General features: G+C 41.3%; 1 protein-coding gene across 6 annotated transcripts in view; it reads left to right on the forward strand.

Annotated features, from left to right (window-relative positions):
• The window catches only part of LOC129639639 (chromatin accessibility complex protein 1-like), a 131,935-nt gene that overhangs the window by 93,507 nt on the left and 16,015 nt on the right, over positions 1-22,413 (forward strand). For 3 of the 6 annotated variants that reach the window (XR_008708525.1, XR_008708522.1, XR_008708520.1), the window contains one exon: positions 15,117-15,414. The exons of 2 other annotated variants lie outside the window; for them this stretch is intronic. The gene's annotated coding sequence lies outside the window, so the exon portion shown is untranslated. Of the gene's footprint in view, positions 1-15,116; positions 15,415-22,413 lie in introns of those variants that run through there. One more of the 6 variants, XR_008708524.1, reaches the window with a different exon arrangement.

The following is a 22,413-nucleotide window of genomic DNA, read 5'->3' on the forward strand; positions in this document are numbered from 1 at the left end:
ACCTTGACAGCCATTAAAGTTTATACACATAAAAGGATATAGATGATTTAGATATAATCACATGTAAGAGGAGTTTCACTGATGCATGTCTTGAAAAATCTTCTACTCATCTGATGAGCTTTATGATCTGATCTTAATAAAGATGCTAAGCAGGAAGTTGAAAAAAATCACTACATATACTTTTTTAAAAAATATAAATTTATTTATTTTAATTGGAGGCTAATTACTTTACAATATTGTATTGTTTTTACCATACATTGACATGAATCCGCCACAGGTGTACATGTGTTCCCCATCCTGAACCCCCCTCCCACCTCCCTCCCCATCCCATCCCTCTGGGTCATCCTAGTACACCAGCCCCGAGCATCCTGTATCATGCATCAAACCTGGACTGGCAATTCATTTCACGTATGATAATATACATGTTTCAATGCCATTCTCCCAAATCATCCCACCCTCACCCTCTCCCAGAGTCCAAAAGACTGTTCTATACACCTGTGTCTCTTTTGCTGTCTCACATACAGGGTTATCATTACCATCTTTCTAAATTCCATATATGTGCGTTATTATACTGTATTGGTATTTTTATTTCTGGCTTACTTCACTCTGTATAATGGGCTCCAGTTTCATCCACCTCATTAGAACTGATTCAAATGTATTCTTTTTAATGGCTGAGTAATATTCCATTGTGTATATGTATCACAGCCTTTTTATCCATTCGTCTGCTGATGGACATCTAGGTTGCTTCCATGTCCTGGCTATTATAAACAGTGTGGTGATGAACATTGGGGTACACATGTCTCTTTCAATTCTGGTTTCCTCAGTGTGTATGCTCAGCAGTGGGATTGCTGGGTCATATGACAGTTCTATTTCCAGTTTTTTAAAGAATCTCCACACTGTTCTCTATAGTGGCTGTACTAGTTTGCATTCCCACCAACAGTGTAAGAGGGTTCCCTTTTCTCCACACCCTCTCCAGCATTTATTGCTTGTAGACTTTTGGATAGCAGCCATTCTGACTGGTGTGAAATGGTACCTCACTGTGGTTTTGATTTGCATTTCTCTGATAAGGAGTGATGTTGAGCATCTTTTCATGTGTTTGTTAGCCATCTGTATGTCTTCTTTGGAGAAATGTCTATTTAGTTCTTTGGCCCATTTTTTGATTGGGTCATTTATTTTTCTGGAATCGAGCTTCAGGAGTTTCTTGTATATTTTTGAGATTATTTGTCAGTTGCTTTGTTTGCTATTATTTTCTCCCATTATGAAGGCTGTCTTTTCACATTGCTTATAGTTTCCTTTGTTGTGCAGAAGCTTTTAATTTTAATTAGGTCCCATTTGTTTATTTTTGCTTTTATTTCCAATATTTTGGGAGGTGGGTCATAGAGGATCCTGCTGTGATTTATGTCAGAGAATGTTTTGCCTATGTTCTCCTCTAGGAGTTTTGTAGTTTCTGGTCTTACATTTAGATTTTTAATCCATTTTGAGTTTATTTTTGTGTATGGTGTTAGAAAGTGTTCTAGTTTCATTCTTTTACATGTGGTTGACCATTTTTCCCAGCACCACTTGTTAAAGAGATTATCTTTTCTCCATTGTATGTTCTTGCCTCCTTTGGCAAAGATAAGGTGTCTATAGGTGAGTGGCTTTATCTCTGGGCTTTCTATTTTGTTCCATTGATCTATATTTCTGTCTTTGTGCCAGTACCATATTGTGTTGATGACTGTGGCTTTGTAGTAAAGCATAAAGTCAGGCAGGTTGATTCCTCCAGTTCCATTCTTCTTTCTCAAGATTGCTTTGGCTATTCGAGGTTTTTTGTGTTTCCATACAAATTGTGAAATTATTTGTTCTAGCTCTGTGAAAAATACTGTTGGTAGCTTGATAGGGATTGCATTGAATCTATAGATTGCTTTGGGTAGTATATTCATTTTCACTATATTGATTCTTCCGATCCATGAACATGGTATATTTCTCCATCTATTAGTGTCCCCTTTGATTTCTTTCACCAGTGTTTTTTAGTTTTCTATATATAGGTCTTTTGTTTCTTTAGGTAGATATATTCCTAAGTATCTTATTCTTTTCGTTACAATGGTGAATGGGTTTATTTCCTTAATTTCTCTTTCTATTTTCTCATTATTAGTGTATAGGAATGCAAGGGATTTCTGTGTGTTGATTTTATATCCTGCAACTTTACTGTATTCATTGATTAGCTCTAGTAATTTTCTGGTGGAGTCTTTAGGGTTTTCTATGTAGAGGATCATATCATCTGCAAACAGTGAGAGTTTTACTTCTTCTTTTCCAATCTGGATTATTTTATTTCTTTTTGTTTTCTGATTGCTGTGGCCAAAACTTCCAAAACTATGTTGAATAGTAATGGTGAAAGTGGGCACCCTTGTCTTGTTCCTGACTTTAGGGGAAATGCTTTCAATTTTTCACCATTGAGGATAATGTTTGCTGTGGGTTTGTCATATATAGCTTTTATTATGTTGAGGTATGTTCCTTCTATTCCTGCTTTCTGGAGGGTTTTTATCATAAATGGATTTTGAATTTTGTTAAAGATTTTCTCTGCATCTATTGAGATAATCATATGGTTTTTATTTTTCAATTTGTTAATGTGGTGTATTACATTGATTTGTGGATATTGAAGAATCCTTGCATCCCTGGGGTCAAGCCCACTTGGTCATGATGTATGATCTTTTTAATATGTTGTTGGATTCTGTTTGCTAGAATTTTGTTAAGGATTTTTGCATCTATGTTCATTAGTGATATTGGCCTGTAGTTTTCTTTTTTTGTGGCATCTTTGTCAGGTTTTGGTATTAGGGTGATGGTGGCCTCATAGAATGAGTTTGGAAGTTTGCCTTCCTCTGCAATTTTCTGGAAGAGTTTGAGTAGGATAGGTGTTAGCTCTTCTCTAAATTTTTGGTAGAATTCAGCTGTGAAGCTGTCTGGTCCTGGGCTTTTGTTTGCTGAAGATTTCTGATTACAGTTTCAATCTCTGTGCTCATAATGGGTCTGTTAAGATTTTCTATTTCTTCCTGGTTCAGTTTTAGAAAGCTGTATTTTTCTAAGAGTTTGTCCATTTCTTCCAAGTTGTCCATTTTATTGGCATATAGTTGCTGATAGTAGTCTCTTATGATCCTTTGTATTTCTGTGTTGTCTGTTGTGATCTCTCCATTTTCATTTCTAATTTTGTTGATTTGATTTTGCTCCCTTTATTTCTTGATGAGTCTGGCTAATGGTTTGTCAATTTTATTTATCTTCTCAAAGAACCAGCTTTTGGCTTTGTTGATTTTTGCTATGGTCTCTTTTGTTTCTTTTGCATTTATTTCTGCCCTAATTTTTAAGATTTCTTTCCTTCTACTAACCCTGGGGTTCTTCAGTTCTTCCTTTTCTAGTTGCTTTAGGTGTAGAGTTAGGTTATCTATTTGACTTTTTTCTTGTTCTTGAGGTATGCCTGTATTGCTATGAACCTTCCCCTTAGCACTGCTTTTACAGTGTTCCACAGGTTTTGGGTTGTTGTGTTTTCATTTTCATTCATTTCTATGCATATTTTGATTTCTTCTGTGATTTGTTTGTTATTCAGTAGCGTGTTGTTCAGCCTCCATATGTTGGGATTTTTAACAGATTTTCTCCTGTAATTGACATCTAATCTTACTGCCTTGTGGTCAGAAAAGATGCTTGGAATGATTTCATTTTTTTTGAATTTACCAAGGCTAGATTTATGGCCCAGGATGTGATCTATCCTGGAGAAGGTTCCATGTGTGCTTGAGAAAAAGGTGAAATTCATTGTTTTGGGGTGAAATGTCCTATAGATATCAATTAGATCTAACTGGTCTATTGTATCATTTAAAGTTTGCGTTTCCTTGTTAATTTTCTGTTTAGTTGATCTATCCATAGGTGTGAGTGGGGTATTACAGTCTCCCACTATTACTGTGTTATTGTTAATTTCCCCTTTCATCCTTGTTAGCATTTGTCTTACATATTGCGGTGCTTCTATGTTGGGTGCATATATATTTATAATTGTTATATCTTCTTCTTGGATTGATCCTTTGATCATTATGTAGTGTCCTTCTTTGTCTCTTTTCACAGCCTTTGTTTTAAAGTCTATTTTATCTGATATGAGTATTGCTACTCCTGCTTTCTTTTGGTCTCTATTTGCACAGAATATCTTTTTCCAGCCCTTCATTTTCAGTCTGTATGTGTCCATTTTTTCGAGGTGGGTCTCTTGTAGACAACATATATAAGGGTGTTGTTTTTGTATCCATTCAGCCAGTCTTTGTCTTTTGGTTGGGGCATTCAACCCATTTACATTTAAGGTAATTATTAATAAGTATGATCCCATTGCCATTTACTTATTGTTTTGGGTTTGAGTTTATATACCCTTTCTGTGTTTCTTGTCCTGAGAAGATCCTTTAGCATTTGTTGGAGAGCTGGTTTGGTGGTTCTGAATTCTCTCAGCTTTTGCTTGTCTGTAAAGCTTTTGATTTCTCCTTCATATTTGAATGAGATCCTTGCTGGGTACAGTAATCTGGGCTGTAGGTTATTTTCTTTCATCACTTTAAGTATGTCCTGCCATTCCCTCCCTGCCTGAAGAGTTTCTATTGAAAGATCAGCTGTTATCCTTATGGGAATCCCCTTGTGTGTTATTTGTTGTTTTTCCCTTGCTGCTTTTAATATTTGTTCTTTGTGTTTGATCTTTGTTAATTTGATTAAAATGTGTCTTGGGGTGTTTCACCTTGGGTTTATCCTGTTTGGGACTCTCTGGGTTTCTTGGACTTGGGTGATTATTTCCTTCCCCATTTTAGGGAAGTTTTCAACTATTATCTCCTCAAGTATTTACTCATGGTCTTTCTGTCTTCTTCTGGGACTCCTATGATTCGAATGTTGGGGTGTTTAACACTGTCCCAGAGGTCTCTGAGATTGTCCTTATTTCTTTTAATTCGTTTTTCTTTTTCCCTCTCTGTTTCATTTATTTCTACCATTCTATCTTCTACCTCACTTATCCTATCTTCTGCCTCCATTATTCTACTGTTGGTTCCCTCCAGAGTGTTTTTGATCTCATTTATTGCATTATTCATTATATATTGACTCTTTTTTATTTCTTCTAGCTCCTTGTTAAACCTTTCTTGCATCTTTTCAATCCTTGTCTCCAGACTATTTATCTGTAACTCCATTTTATTTTCAAGATTTTGGATCATTTTCACTATCGTTACTGGAATTCTTTATCAGGCAGATTCCCTATCTCTTCCTGTTTTGTTTGGTTTGGTGGGCATTTATCCTGTTCCTTTACCTGCTAAGTATTTCTCTGCCTTTTCATCTTGTTTATATTGCTGTGTTTGGGGTGGCCTTTCCGTATTCTGGCAGTTTGTGGAGTTCTCTTTATTGTGGAGTTTCCTCGCTGTGGGTGGGGTTGGACGGGTGGCTTGTCAAGATTTCCTGGTTAGGGAAGCTTGTGTCGGTGTTCTGGTGGGTGGAGCTGGATTTCTTGTCTCTGGAGTGCAATGAAGTGTCCAGTAATGAGTTATGAGACGTCAGTGGGTTTGGTGTGACTTTGGGCAGTCTGTATATTGAAGCTCAGGGCTATGTTCCTGTGTTGCTGGAGAATTTGCATGGCATGTCTTGCTCTGGTACTTGTTGGCCCTTGGGTGGTGCTTGGTTTCAGTGTAGGTATGGAGGCGTTTGATGAGCTCCTATCGATTAATGTTCCCTGGGATCAGGAGTTCTCTGGTGTTCTCAGGATTTGGACTTAAGCCTCCTGCTTCTGGTTTTCAGTCTTATTCTTACAGTAGCCTCAAGATTTCTCCATCTATACAGCACCAATGATAAAACATGTAGGTTAAAGATGAAAAGTTTCTCCACAGTGAGGGACACCCAGAGAGGTTCACAGAGTTACATGGAGAAGAGAAGAGGGAGGAGGGAGATAGAGGTGACCAGGAGGAGAAGAGGGGGAATCAAAAGAGGCGAGAGCAAGCTATCCAGTAATCACTTCCTTATGTGCTGTCCAGTCTGGACCGCTCAGAGATGTTCACAGAGTTATACAGAGAAGAGAAGAGGGAGGAAGGAGACAGAGTTGGCCAGGAGGATAAAGGGGGGGAATCAAAAGGAGAGAGACAGATCCAGCCAGTAATCAGTTCCCTAAGTGTTCTCCACAGTCCGGAACACACAAAGAGATTCATAGAGTTGGGTAGAGAAGAGAAGGAGGGAGGAGATAGAGGCGACCTGGTGGGGAAACAGGAGAGTCCAAAGGGGGAGAGAGCAGTCAAGCCAGTAATCTCTCTCCCAAGTAAAAATGGGTACTGAAGATTGGGTTCTTAAAGATACAAAATTGATAACAAATACCAAAAAGCAAAGATTAAAAATCTAGAATAGAGGTTGGGTTCTCAAAACTATAATATTAAAGAAAAAAACAAAGTCACAAAAATTATAAAATATATATATATGAAGTTTGCTTTAAAAAATAGGGCCTTTTTTTTGCAAAGTAATAGTAGGTTATAAAAATGAAAATTAAAGGAGTAATAGGGAGAAATATCAATAACCTCAAATATGCAGATGACACCACTCTTATGGCAGAAAGTGAAGAGGAACTAAAGAGCCTCTTGATGAAAGTGAAAGAGGAGAGTGAAAAAGTTGGCTTACAGCTCAACATTCAGAAAACAAAGATTATGGCATCTTGTCTCATCACTTCATGGCAAATAGATGGGGAAACAGTGGAAACAGTGTCAGACTTTATTTTTGGGGGCTCCAAAATCACTGCAGATGGTGATTGCAGCCATGAAATTAAAAGACACTTACTCCTTGGAAGGAAAGTTATGACCAACCTAGATAGCATATTCAAAAGCAGAGACATTACTTTGCAAGCAAAGATCTGTCTAGTCAAGGCTATGGTTTTTCCAGTGGTCATGTATGGATGTGAGAGTTGGACTGTGAAGAAAGCTGAGTGCCAAAGAATTGATGCTTTTGAACTGTGGTGTTGGAGAAGACTCTTGAGAGTCCCTTGGACTGCAAGGAGATCCAACCAGTCCATTCTAAAGGAGATCAGTGCTGGGTGTTCTTTGGAAGGACTGATGCTAAAGCTGAAACTCCAATACTTTGGCCACCTCATGTGAAGAGTTGACTCATGGGAAAAGACTCTGAAGCTGGGAGGGATTGGGGGCAGGAGGAGAAGGGGATGACAGAGGATGAGATGGCTGGATGGACATGAGTTTGAGTGAACTCTGGGAGTTGGTGATGGACAGGGAGGCCTGGTGTGCTGCAATTCATGGGGTCACAAAGAGTCGGACACTACTGAGCAACTGAACTGAACTGAGAGGACTTAAAAATAAAAAAATTATTTTTTAAATTTAAAAAATGATAATAGTAAAAATATATCTAGGACTTTCTCTGGTGTTGTTGTGGACAGTATGGAGTCAGTTCATTTTCTGATAGTTCCTTGATCCAGCTTATACTTCTCAAGATCTGTAGGCGCCTTCCTAGGTAGTCAGTGCTAACTACAGAGTTTTAATCTATTGCATCTGTCATTTCCAAGGCAGTTCCCTGTTTGTTTTAGCTTCTTCTGTTTGCTGGTCTCTTCAGTGTCTAATTTCCGCCCTGACACAAGGGGGCGGTGGTGGACACTTTTTTAGGCTCACTTGTTCAGTGGTGCTGTGGGGAGGGAGGGACGCTGCAAACAAATAACCCTGGCGTGTGCTCGCAGTGTCTCGGCCACATTGGGTTTGCCCCCATTCACGGTGTGTGTGCCCCCATTCACGGTGTGTGTGCTTTCCCTGTCTACAGTGCTCAGGCTCTAGGTTGCTCTGCTGGGAACTGTCTGAGGTGGCCCTGGGTTTTATGCACTTCCCAGGTTTAAGCCACTCAGGTTCAGGTACTTGGGTACTCCACAAAGGCGCAGACTCGGTTGGGCCTGCATTTTGTGCCCTTCCCAGGTCTGAGCAGCTCAAGTGACCAGGTGCTTGGCAAGAGCAGTCTCTGCGACTTATCACCTCCCCCGTCCCTGCTGCTCGGTTTTCTGGATGTACAATGGGTGTGCCTTCTCATGTGTGCCATGTGTCTCTTCTGGGGAGCTGATCACTGGCTGCGATCCTCCCGGCGGATGTCGACCATCCAGAATCCCAAGAAGTCTTGTTTAGCAATGAAGCCTGTTTGCAGTTTGGTAGAGGATGCCTCTCTGTGGCCATGATTGCGCCCTTCCGGCTCTGGCTGCCCTCGCCAGCCTGTCTCCGGTGGGGGATGGGCCGGTCCGCAGCTGGCTAGCTCTGCTCAGTGCTTTGTTCTGTGAGCGGGCCTGGTGGTGTCTTAGGTTAAGGCTTTTTATGGGATAGCTGTCCCACAGTCTGGTTTGCTATCTCAAGTTAGTTCCCTCAGCTCGGCCTCGGGGCATTCAGGCCTCCCTGCCCAGCCCCCACTTGCTAGTGGCGGATGAGGGCATTTGTGCTGCTTCTCCACTCGGAGTTACCGTTGGACACATAATCTGTGGGGTTTAATTATTTATTTATTTTTTCTCCCAGTTATGTTGCCCTCTGAGGTTCCAAGGCTTGCCACAGACTCACCAGTGAGAGTGTTTCCTGGTGTTTGGAAACTTCTCTCTTTTTTAAGACTCCCTTCCCAGGATGGATCTCCGTCCCTACCTCTTTTGTCCCTGTTTTTATCTTTTATATTTTTTCCTACCTCCTTTCGAAGACAATGGGCTGCTTTTCTGGGTGTCTGATGACCTCTGCCAGCATTCAGAAGTTGTTTTTTGTCTACATATACTTTTAAATCTCTATAATTCCTATCTTAAAGAACACAAAGGGATAGAATCATGGGTTAACCACTTGTGATTACTTTTTTTGCCTGGATTCTTTGTCTAATAAACATAGCATGTTTTTTTCCTTAGGCTCAGTTTTATGAGGTTAACATCCACTATATCTGGCTTCTCTGATCTTGTCCTATCTCTGATTCTAGATCTAACGTTATTGTTATCATTGGGAAATGGTAAGAAAGAATACTAAAATATAGTATATATAGTTATATATATAATATAATATATATATCATATAATATATTAATAATATTCAGTTCCGTTCAGTCGCTCAGTCATGTCGACTCTGTGACCCCATGGACTGCAGCACGCCAGGCTTCCCTGTCCATCACCAACTCCCGGAGCTTACTCAAACTTATGTCCATTGAGTCAGTGATGCCATCCAACCATCTTATCCACTGTTGATGATAGAAATATTAAGAATATAAATGTAATATATTAAAATATGTATATAATATGACCACAGCTTCTTTTTTTTGCTTAGTTACTCAAGTCCTGCATATAATAGCTCTGAGGAGCGCATTTGGGTAGATCATACTCATGCCCCAGAAAAGCTATGAAATGTGTTGACCATATCTTGTCCTATCTTCATATCTTCAGGCAAAAGCTCTGGCCTCCTAATCAAGAATTCTTCTGGCTGGTACCAGGATGTATTCAGAGACATCTTTTATATTCATCTTTAGTATTTTGGGGGCTTCCCTGATAGCTCAGTTGGTAAAGAATCTGCCTGCAATGCAGGAGACCCAGGTTCAATTCCTGGGTTGGGAAAATCCCCTGGAGAAGGGATAGGCTACCCACTCCAGTATTCTTGGGCTTCCTTTGTGGCTCAGCTGGTAAAGAATCTGCCTGCAATGTGGGAGATCTGGGTTCGATCCCTGGGTTGGAAGATATCCTGGAGAAGGGAAAGGCTACCCACTCCAGTATTCTAGCCTGGAGAATTCCATGGACTGTATAGTCCATGGGTTTGCAAAGAGTTGGACACAACTGAGCGACTTTCACTTCACTTAGTATTTTCATTATTGATTAGTTATCAAGAACTCTTATATGAGGCCATAGTCATCACTTGATGGAAGAAGTGTGGCAAGGAGGAACTTGTTCACTACCAGAAAATATTATTAAGTTGGGAGTTCAAAGATCTTGGACCTGGGTGCACTGATCATTGGGATACATGAATTTGGATTGACTCTCTGTATAGAAGCCATGAGTACATTTTCATTTGTATGTGGAATAGTGGCATTATATTAGTTGAAAATGTTTTGTGAATGATGTGGGCTATGAAGTTCATATGTTATTTTTGTCTGTTCAATATATATTCCCAATTATTCTGGTTTTCCTTTGAGGAACCAGCTCTCTCTCTCTCAGTCCATAGGTTTGTGCAGAGATGTCCCATTCCCTGGTTCAAAGAGGAGGTGAATTAGGGCAGTGAACCAGCCCTTGGAATTACAGTGGAACTATTGGAAACAATGTACTCTCTTCTTCTGGATTGATAATCTAGTGAGGTGCAAATGTGGACCTTCCAGTGATAAACACAGTGCTTGAGTGCCAGCAAACAGCTGTGCCTGAAATGAAACCATGCATAGACCTTTCAACAGTTTGACCTAATACATGCCCTTCTTCCTTAAACCAGTTTATTTTTAATTCTGTCACTTATAACCAGAAGAATTCTGGCAAATAGATACCCACATCCCATAATGCCCCTCACTGCCCACATTATACTTATGCTAAGAATAGTTTACTGATAGTAGCTTTCGTTTTTTCTCAAATCTATTGATATTTTTCCCTTCTACATTTATTCCTCCTTATCTGATCCACTTTTAAGCTACATGTGAGAAGCCAATTCCCACCCTGTTTGTTGATGCAGCTTGTTTTAAAGCATTGCCTTGTGCAAAGAACTATTCTGGATAGTCCTAAAGGGAGAAGGAATAAAGGTGAAGGCTTGGAGTTGGAAAACACAGGAGAAGGCTAAATGGGAGAGAAGTCTGGAAAACTCCGTGGGAGACCTAAAACACTAAATAGAAGGAAGGGCATTCAATTAGAAAGCAATTTCTATTTTGTTGCCCACCCTCCAGGGAATATGGCAGAACCCCAGAAGGAAAGGACTGGGTGGTACAATGAAGGAGATATAGTAATGGGTAAGACATGTCTCCTGCATTGGCAGGCAGATTCTTTACCACTGAGCCAACTGGGAAGCCATATATACATACATACTTACAGACACACATACATACACACATGATGATATACATATATATGTACGTATATGTATATCACTATATATATATATATATATATATATATATATATATATATATATTGGAGTGGGTAGCCATTTCCTTCTCCAGGGGAACTTCCAAACCCAGGGATTGAACCCAGGTCTCCTGCATTGCAGGCAGATTCTTTACCGTCTAAGCCACCAGGGAAGTGCATATATATACACACACACACACACACAGATTCTACTTTCTATTTTTATGATTGCCTAATCTAGGTACCTCATATAAGTAGAATCAGTCTTTGTCCTTTTGTGACTGCCTTATTTTACAATGGCAACCCACTCCAGTACTCATGCCTGGAAAATTCTATGGATGGAGAAACTTGGTGGGCTACAGTCCATGGGGTCGCAAAGAGTCAGACACAACTGAGCAAATGAACTGAACTGAAGACCTGATACAAGAGGGATCATCCAATATTTGCCTTTTGTGTCTGGCTTATTTCACTTAGCATAATGTCCTCAAGGTTCATCCATGTTGTAGCATGTGTCAGAATTTTGTTCCTTTTAATGGTGGGGTGTATTCCATTGCACATGTGAATCACATCTTATTTATCCATTCATTTGTTGATGAATAATTGGATTGTTTTTACCTTATAGCTATTGTGAATAATGCTGCTAGGAACACTGGTGTGCAAGTATCTGAATCCATGTTTTAAATTCTTTGGGATATATACCAGGTGTGGAATTGCTGATTCATATGGTAATTCTATGTTTAAATTTTTGAGAAACTGCCAAACTGTTTTCCAAAAAGGCTATACCATTTTACATGGCTACCAGCAATGCAGAAGGGTTCCAATTTCTCTACATCCTTAACAACACTAGTTATTTTCCATTTTTAAAATTATAGCCATCTTAGTGAATGTGAAGTGGCATCTCATTGTAGTTTTGATTTGCATTTCCCTAAGATCATGGCATCTGGTCCCATCACTTCATGGGAAATAGATGGGGAAACAGTGGAAACAGTGGCTGACTTTATTTTTGGGGGCTCCAAAATCACTGCAGATTGTGACTGAAGCCATGAAATTAAAAGACACTTACTCCTTGGAAGGAAAGTTATGACCAACCTAGATAGCATATTAAAAAGCAGAGGCATTACTTTGTCAACAAAGGTCCGTCTAGTCAAAGCTATGGTTTTTCCAATAGTCATGTATGGATGTGAGAGTTGGACTATAAAGAAAGCTGAGTGGGAAGAATTGATGCTTTTGAACTGTGGTGTTGGAGAAGACTTTTGAGAGTCCCTTGGACTGGCAAGGAGATCCAACTAGTCCATTCTGAAGGAGATCAGCCCTGGGTGTTCATTGGAAGGACTAATGTTGAAGCTGAAACTCCAATATTTTGGCCACCTGATGCGAAGAGCTGACTCATTTGAAAAGACCCTGATGTTGGGAAAGATTGAGGGCAGGAGGAAAAGGGGACGACAGAGGATGAGATGGTTAGATGGCATCACCGACTCAATGGACATGAGTTTGGGTGGACTCCAGGAGCTGGTGATGGACAGGGAGGCCTGGCATGCTGCGCTTCATGGGGTTGCAAAGAGTTAGACATGACTGAGCTGAACTAAGATGATTTTGAGCATCTATTCATGTGTTTATTGGCCATTTCTTTACCTTCTTTGGAGAAATACCTGTTCAAGTCCTTCCTTTGTCCATTTTTGAATTATTTGTTTTTTTGTTGTTGAGCTGTATGATTCTACTTTTTAAATCACTATGTTAAATGCTGGAAATAGAGTAATGAGTAGGACACAGACCCTGTCCTCAAGAAACTCACAAATTAGTGGGAGAAGCAGACAATATTCTAATGCAGTGTGGTGAACCCAGTGATAATTATATGCTCAAGATATTATTAGAGTTTCAAAGAGGGGTACACTAGTGGAGGTGGGACACAGACATGGAAGTTTTCCTGAGTGCTATGGCACTTAGAATCTCAAAGGATGCTAGCTAGACAAAAAAGGGAAAGGGGTTCATATTCCAGGCAGAAAGGAAATGGTGAGCAATGGTTTGCAGACATGGAACAGCAGGGCATGTGTTGGAAACTCCAAGCATTTCCCTGCTGATGGAATGGGAAGTCCACTGAAGGCAGGGACAAGAGATGAGGCTGGAGAGCTAGACAGGGATTGGATCATGCCAGATGTTATAAGCTGTTATAAGGTATATTTATGATTTATCCTGAGAGCTCTGGGGAGTCATTCAAGAATTTTGAGCAGAGGAGTTACATAGTGAAACTTGTGTGTTAGATCAAATCTTCCCAATCTTTTCTCATATTATATCATGGTATACATAGCATGATGAGTTTTGTATGGCATTCTGAGGTAGGTATACTTGCAGCTGCATGTTGCTGGAGATGACAAGCCCAGGCTTTAGCTTCCCCAGGTCCAACACAGCTGTCTCGAGAGCTGAGAGACTGCTGGGAAAGTGTTTTAGATAGATCATGGTGACAGTCATGTGAAGAACAGGTTGGAGGAAAACAGCACCAGAGGCAAAGTGTCAACCAGGTATAGCAGGGATAGAGAATATAACTAGGAGATAGAACTGATGGGACTTGATAGATTAAAGATAGAGGATGGGTTATCGTTACCATCTTTCTAAATTCCATATATGTGCACTAGTATACTGTATTGGTGTTTGTCTTTCTAGCTTACTTCACTCTGTATAATCGGCTCCAGTTTCATCCACCTCATTAGAACTGATTCAAATGTATTCTTTTTAATGGCTGAGTAATACTCCATTGTGTATATGTACCACAGCTTTCTTATCCATTCGTCTGCTGATGGACATCTAGGTTGCTTCCATGTCCTGGCTATTATAAACAGTGCTGTGATGAACATTGGGGTACACGTGTCTCTTTCAATTCTGCTTTCCTCAGTGTGTATGCCCAGCAGTGGGATTGCTGGGTCGTATGGCAGGTCTATTTCCAGTTTTTTAAGGAATCTCCACACTGTTCTCCATAGTGGCTGTACTAGTTTGCATTCCCACCAACAGTGTAAGAGGGTTCCCTTTTCTCCACATCCTCTCCAGCATTTATTGCTTGTAAACTTTTGGATCACAGCCATTCTGACTGGTGTGAAATGGTACCTCACTGTGGTTTTGATTTGCATTTCTCTGATAATGAGTGATGTGGGAGACAGCAAAAGAGACGCAGATGTATAGAACAGTCTTTTGGACTCTGTTGGGGGGGGATGATTTGGGAGAATGGCATTGAAACATGTATAATATCATATAAGAAATGAATTGCCAGTCCAGGTTCAATGCAGGATACAGGAAGCTTGGGGCTGGTACACTGGGATGACCCAGAGGGATGGTATGGGGAGGGAGGTGGGAGGGGGGATCAGGATTAGGAACATGTATACACCCGTGGTGGATTCATATTGATGTATGGCAAAACCAATACAATATTGTAAAGTAATTAGCCTCTAATTAAAATAAATAAATTTAATTTAAAAAAAAAGATAGAGGATGGGGAGGAGGAGTCAAAAGTGATTCCCAGGTTTCCTGCTTGGACCACTGGATGGAGAAGCAGCATATTTAAGATGGAAGATTATGATTTAGGGCTGGATATAAAGATTTTATTTACCTTGATGGGCTGGATATGCCCAATAGATGGTCATTATGTTCTTACTGGCTCTATTGGCTATGGAGAAATGAACTGCATAGACCAAGAATCCAGTTCAGTGTGGAAATTCTTATGGGAATGACTCTACCAGAGATCCACCTGTGTTGAAAAGCTTCCCGGTCCACAGCCTCAAAAAAGGCAACCTTTTCTATATACCATGTGACTTCAAACTTTGTCCACAGCTGAATGTTATAGGGATAAACATTTGACCCACTATTGAAACGATCTCTCATGAGAATCAGGCACTGGGGCCCCATGACTTTGTTTCATGGGGAACTGAACTTAAAGGTCAGATAGATCCATCATTCTCAAATTGCATCCCCAGATTATCGGAATCATTTGAGAACTTGATAGAAATGTAAAATCTCATACCTCTTCCCCTGGCTACTGAATCAGAGCCTGTTGAATGGGTCTCAGTAATATATGTTTTACAAACTTTCTTTCCAGTACAGGCTATCACTGATAGAGACTCTAAGGATAAGACTGCCATTCTGGAAGTAACCCTGATCAAGCAACCAAGTGCTGATAATAAGTTAGCAGAGAAAGCTGATTTGCAGAGAGAAGCAGGAGGCTGAAGAGAGACAGGCAGTCAGGCAAAGAAACAAAGAGAGGAGAAACAAGCTACCTGATAACTTCCCAGTTCCATGAGTCCTAGTTGTTCTTCCTGTAGTTGGAGTTTGTGAAATTTCCCTGCATCATCGCACAAATCCCTTTTATTTGAATGACGTTTTATTCTTTACAATAAAATGCCTGATTTCTTAGTTTTCTATTTTTCCAAAAATCTATTGTGCATTTACTGTATGGCTACTGTACAAGACATTATAAAGGATAACAAGATCAACTAGACCTACCTAGTTATTGCCCTTGCGAGGCTCCATTTAATGTAGGAGGAATGTTAGAAGCCCTGTAGGGGAAGTGGCTCCTGAACTCTGAGATTATCTGATAAAAACTAAATATAGATCTTCCATCATTTACAATGGAATTACATCCCCATAAACCCATTGGAAGTTGAAAATGCCTTTGAAACATCGAGCCCACAGAACATTGAAGCTTAGCCTCAGTTCAGTTCATTCACTCAGTCGTGTCCAACTCTTTGCAACCCCATGGACTGCAGCACGCCAGGCTTCCCTGCCTATCACCAACTCCCAGAGCTCACTGAAACTCATGCCCATTGAGTCTGTGATGCCATCCAACCATCTCATCCTTTGTCGTCCCCTTCTCTTCCCACCTTCAATCTTTCCCAGCATCAGGGTCTTTTCAAATGAGTCAGTTCTTTGCATCAGGTGGCCAGAGTATTGAAGCTTCAACTTCAGCCTCAGTCCTTCCAATGAACACCCAGGACTGATCTCCTTTAGGATGGACTGGTTGGATCTCCTTGCTATCCAAGGGACTCTCAAGAATCTTTTCCAACACCACAGTTCAAAAGCGTCAATTCTCCAGTGCTCAGCTTTCTTTGTAGTCCAACTCTCACATCCATACATGACTACTGGAAAAACCATAGCTTTGACTAGATGGACCTTTGTTGGCAAACTCATGTCTCTGCTTTTTAATATGCTGTCTATGTTGGTAAACAAAACAAAACAAAATACTAGTGAAGGTGATGGAATTCCAGTTGAGCTATTTCAAATCCTAGAAGATGATGCTGTGAGAGTGCTGCACTCAATATGCCAGCAAATTTGGAAAACTCAGCAGTGGCCACTGGGCTGAAAAAGGTCAGTTTCCATTCCAATCCCAAAGAAAGGCAATGCCAAAGAATGCTCAAACTACTGCACAGTTGCACTCATCTCACATGCTAGTGGACTTCCCTGGTGGGAGACCCGGGTTTGATCCCTGCGTCAGGAAGATCTCCTGGAGAAGGAAATGGCTACCCACTCCAGTACTCTTGTCTGGAAAATCCCATGGACAGAGGAGCCTGGTGGGCTACAGTCCATGGGGTTGCAAAGAGTCAGACACAACTGAAAGACTTCACTTTCACTTTCTTTCACATGCTAGTAACTGCTGCTGCTAAGTTGCTTCAGTCGTGTCCAACCTTCGCGACCCCACAGACTGCAGCCTACCAGGCTCCTCCGCCCATGGGATTTTCCAGGCAAGAGTCCTGGAGTGGGGTGCCATTGCCTTCTCCGACATGCTAGTAAAGTAATGCTCAAAATTATCCAAGCCAGGCTACAACAGTACGTGAACCATGAACTTCCAGATGTTCGGCTTGATTTAGAAAAGGCAGAGGAACCAGAGATCCAATTGCCAACATCCACTGGATCATCAAAAAAGCAAGAGAGTTCCGGAAGAACATCTACTTCGGCTCTATTGACTATGCTGAAGCCTTTGCCTAAGCAACCATTAGAAGCAGTTACTAGCATGTGAAAGAAAGTGGATCACAACAAACTGTGGAAAATTCTTAAAGAGATGGGAATACCAGACCACCTGACTTGCCTCTTGAGAAATCTGTATGTAGGTCAAGAAGCAACCATTAGAACTGGACATGGAACAACAGACTGGTTCCAAATAGGGAAAGGAGTACGTCAAGGCTGTATACTGTCACCCTGTTTATTTAACTTATATGCAGAGTACATCATGAGAAACGCTGGGCTGGATGAAGCACAAGCTGGAATCAAGATTGCAAGGAGAAATATCAATAACCTCAGATACGCAGATGACACCATCCTTATGGCAGAAAGCGAAGAAGAACTAAAGAGCCTCTTGATGAAAGTGAAAGAGGAGAGTGAAAAAGTTGGCTTAAAACTCAACATTCAGAAAACAAAGATCATGGCATCTGGTCCCATCACTTCATGGCAAATAGATGGAGAAACAGTGGAAACAGTGACAAACTTTATTTTTTTTTTTGGCTCCAAAATCACTGCAGATGGTGACTGCAGCCATGAAATTAAAAGGTGCTTGCTCCTTGGAAGAAAAGTTATGACCAACCTAGACAGCATATTAAAAAGCAAAGACATTACTTTGTCAGCAAAGGTCCATCTAGTCAGAGCTATGGCTTTTCCAATAGTCATGTATGGATGTGAGAGTTGGACTATAAAGAAAGCTGAGTGCCAGAAAATTGATGCTTTTGAACTGTGGTGTTGGAGAAGACTCTTAGGAGTCCCTTGGACTGCAAGGAGATCCAACCAGTCCATCCTAAAGGAAATCAGCCCTGGGTGTTCATTGGAAGGACTGATGCTGAAGCTGAAGCTTCAATACTTTGGCCACCTCATGTGAAGGACTGACTCATTTGAAAAGACCCTGATGCTGGGAAAGATTGAAGGCGGGAGGAGAAGGGGACGACAGAGGATGAGATGGTTGGATGGCATCACCGACTCAATGGACATGAGTTTGAGTAAATTCAGGAGTTGGTGATGGACAAGGACGCCTGGCGTGCTGCAGTCCATGGGGTTGCAAAGAGTCAGACACGACTGAGTGACTGAACTGAAAGGAACTGAGATTGGTAAATGTGTTCAGAACACTTATATTAGCCAGCAGTTGGGCCCATTTACCTAACACAAAACTTATTTTACAATAAAGTGTGAACTGTCTCATGTAATTTCTTGAATCCTGTGCTAAAGCTGAAAAACAGAATGGTTGTGTTTTGGATGTTTACTCCCGTGATCACCCAGCTGACTGGCTTTGCAAAATCGAAAAATTGTAGGTCAGGGCCCATCTGTAGTAGCCGCATCTCAATATCTAGCAAGGCCAAAGAAGACCTCAAGGAAGAGGCGACAGTTAATACATACCTTGAATAATGAGTGCAAAGAAGGGGAGAAAGAAGAGGAGAAGGTCTTCCAAATAGAAAAATAGCACAAAGATATGGGAACCAATGGGGTGCCTGTGTGAAACAGTGAGTGGTGTAAGGCAAATGCAGATTAAAAATGAGACCCTTAATTCTCCTGGTTGAGAATAAGGGAGGAAACGCTCCCCACTTCTCCCATGTGTTTCAAATTTCATTTCCTGTCCCTTTCAAATGAATGTAAGTCTTTTAAATGGCTAAAGAAGCCTCTCAAAGGTCTCACAGCTCTGGAATATTACTTGGAGGACCTGGGAACTTTTTCTTTGAAATGCAAATATCAAGCGAAGTATAGCCCCATCTCTCAATTGCTGTAGGAGTTTAGGAGTCTAACTTCTCTGAGCACCTTGCTCCAATTTGCAAAACTATCTCCTGTGGTAAAGATACGTTAAGTTTGTTTCTCCAAGCGATACAGTCAACATAGGTGGTCTCCCCAGTAGATGAGAAAGCTAGGACGGAGTCTGAATGACCACAAGTGCTCTTAATTGAGGACTAGTTATGGTGTATCCTGAAAACACACGTATGGCATTGGTTCTATCTGTTTGACCGCAAAAGAGGGGCAAGATTCCTTTCTGTCTCTGCAGTCACATAGTGGGTTGCCTCTGATGCTCATCCCATTCTGCTTTAATGTTTATTCAATAATAAACATGTTTTCCTTCATGACTATTTTTGTGGAGAGGATTTGGGGGTTGGAAGATCTCACTTTTTTCGATTTCCCCACCAGGGGTCTGGGGATTCCCTGGTGGCTCAGCTTGTAAGTCTGCCTGCAATCTGGGAGACCTGGGTTTGATCCCTGGGTTGGGAGGATCCCCTGGAGAAGGAAATGGCAACTCACTCCAGTATTCTTGCCTGGAACATCCTACTGATGGAGGAGCCTGGTGGATTCCATGGGGTCGCAAAGAGTCGGACACAACCAAGCGACTTCACTTTCACTTTCCCCAGGGGTTTGGCTTGTTTGGAGTGTACAGGTTACAGAACGTGGGTGAGACAGGAAGTGAGAGGGCGAGCCTAAGGCCAGAGCACAAGTGGGCTATGTGAGCAGATTAGTGTTATTCTACAGACAGGAAGGAGCTATGGAAGAACTAATCCGGGAAATGAAGTAGTGTTCTACCTCAGAAAAATGACTGGCAGTAGTGTATGTGGTGGGTTGGAAGGGAAAAGCATCTAGTGACATAGCACTGCATGTGGACATGATCTTAGTGTATATCACCCAAAGACTATTCTTGGACGGACCTTTCCCTAAGCCCCCTACCAATATCTGCATTCCAGGATATAGAGAGTAGTGGACAATAGTGAATGTAGCTGCATGTCTGACGCTCCTTGGCTGTTTTTCCTCTATGGTTTGGGAGCTCCTCTGGCCCCACAGCCTCCACCCAGTGGCTCTTGATCTTCAGATTCTAGACTATCTCTGGTGATTTCCATCAGGAGAAGGGGCTTGCTTATATTGCAGGGATGTCTACCATTGGCTGGTGCTCAGTTTATGATAAACACTTGCTTGATATTCAGGGAGGTCCTGTAAACCAGCCACACTGAGGTGTGCCGGTTAGTTCAGATGCCTCATTTATTGGCAACCCCTACTGGGAAGCCTACTGATCGTCACCATTGATTCCTTGGATTCTTGTGAGTTCAGGCTTTCCTATTAAAACAACCCATTAAATGGATTTCTTTCACCTGGGACTTTGTAAACAGAAATTGAGAAGAGTCAAAACACTGTGAATGAACTCCATATACATTTATTAAACAGTTAACAAAGGCACAGCAATAACCACTTACTATATATATACATATATATATATATAATTAATACACATATGATTCTCCCTTAACTACCAGTTTCCTCAAAGAATTATTCACCTCTTCAGGTCACGAAGGCAAAAGGCAAAGTCTCAATCCCCACCCACTTCTTGATTTTCCATGGGTTGACCATCATTTCCTGTAGCCATAATGTCTCTACAAGCATGGTGAATGCAGAGATACCTCAGGTTCCTTCTGCATTCTCAGGTCCAGCTCATGAACAGGCTATCTGCTTTAACAGGTGCTGTTACTACTGCTTACTGCTATGCATCCAGTTATTCTATGATTTTCCACCAAATTTTCTCTTTGCACTCAGACATACATGCTGGGCAGTGTGCTAAATCACTTATAGGGTGAAACCTCACTTATAGGGTGAAAAAGCAAAACTCTTTGCTTTTCTTGCATCTGTTTTGCCCAGGTGTCCTGCCTGCCTCTGCACTGCACTGTTAACACGAAAAACAGAAAAATGCTGGGCTGACCAGAACTTCCTTCTTATCCAGGTTTCAGCATGCACTTTGGAATGGAGCATCTGTTTGAGAGGACAGAAATCAAATCTCCTGTTCCTCTCACAAACCTCACCCTTCTGTCAGGGTGGCTATCCTTTCTATCAGTGGAGCTGTTGGCTTTTGTTCCCCAGACTCCTACTGTCCTCCTGTTGACAGAGAGTCCAGACACTGAGAGAAAAATCTGGGAGGGCTCGGTTAAACGGACACTTCTAGTACAGGAAAGCGTCAAGTAAAAAGGCCAAGTATGTGCATCCATCTGTTGGAGATTAACAAGTACAGGCATGAGGCTACTCCAGAAATGTCATCACTTGTAAGGCCCATCACTCTGTTATGCTCTTTACTACCAAAGTGGACCATGAGGGTGGATTCAGGTCTGTGGAATTTGGGGATATTCAGTATCAAGTCAGTATTTTAGACTCATTATTATATCAGAACTTTCCTGACCATGAGAAAATTACAGGAGTCTGCCTTTTTTGGCCTTCTTGAGGTAGTGAGTGGCTGTACCGCCCATCCATAGCAATTTGGTTGCTGGTTAAATGTTGTGATTCAAGTGCCCAGAGTTTTGCGTCAGTAAAGCGTTTCTCCCTCATGCGTGCATGTGGCCTCTGATACTTGACCACCAGAGTCATGCCTTTTAAAATATAAACACTCCCAGGAGGGGCCGCACATTAAGCACGGCTGCTAACACCTTAGTGTGATTTGTCTCTTAGATCTCAGTGATGAGCTGCTCTCCATAGCCTGAGATAACCAATAGGAAAGTTCTAATGGAAAAAAAAAACCCATTATCTGTCTGGGGAAGCAGGCCTGATAAGTTGCTATCTTGGGGCTTCTGGAAGGCCAGGGGATGAGAAAAGGAGGGACTTAAAAGGATGTTGTGGAAATGGTCGGCAAATGCCAAGGTAAACTCGGTTAACACCTGGTTTTGCCCCTGGGTCAACTTCCCTCTGCCTGGTAGAAACTCCATTTTGATGATGGTCGAGAATGCCTGCCCTGAATTCTTGCTGTTATCATTCAGCAGCTTCAAAGAGAGAGACATTAGCTGAATTATTTAGAGGCCAAAGACCTCTTGTAAATGTCTATATACTGAACTGGTTTTAGTGTGGAATTATCAGTCACAGAAACATATCAAACACATCAAAGGGCTCAAAGTCAGCTTATCAAGAAATGCCGCAGTGGGAACCACACCGAGAAATAGTCTAGCAGGGCACAAGGGGCCAGGAAGCTAGTAGCTCTGTATGACTCAACTGATACTGGACAAGAATGCAGCCTCCTTTCTGGCCCTTTTCATTGTCCTAGATATGTGAATAATACTTTGTTGTTCAGTTGCTCAGTCGTGTCCGACTCTCTGCGACCCCATGGACTACAGCATCCCAGGCTTCCCTGTTCTCCACTATCTCCTGGAGTTTGCTTAAGTTCATGTCCATTGAGTCAGTGATGCTATCTAACCATCTCATCCTCTGCCACCCCCTTCTCCTTTTGCCTTCAATCTTTCCCAGCATCAGGGGCTTTTTCACTCTGTCACAACCTCTTATCCAAAGTCTCTTCACCTCAGTTTTCTATAAGCCGACTACTGGACAGTGGAGAAGTTCCTGATTAGTGTTTTAAGTATTTAGAAATCTGACTAAATGAAGTGTTACCAAGTTACATTTTGCTTTCCTTAAAGAACAAAATT

Source organism: Bubalus kerabau, chromosome X (assembly GCF_029407905.1).
Source record: "Bubalus kerabau isolate K-KA32 ecotype Philippines breed swamp buffalo chromosome X, PCC_UOA_SB_1v2, whole genome shotgun sequence".
NCBI lineage: Eukaryota > Metazoa > Chordata > Mammalia > Artiodactyla > Bovidae > Bubalus > Bubalus kerabau.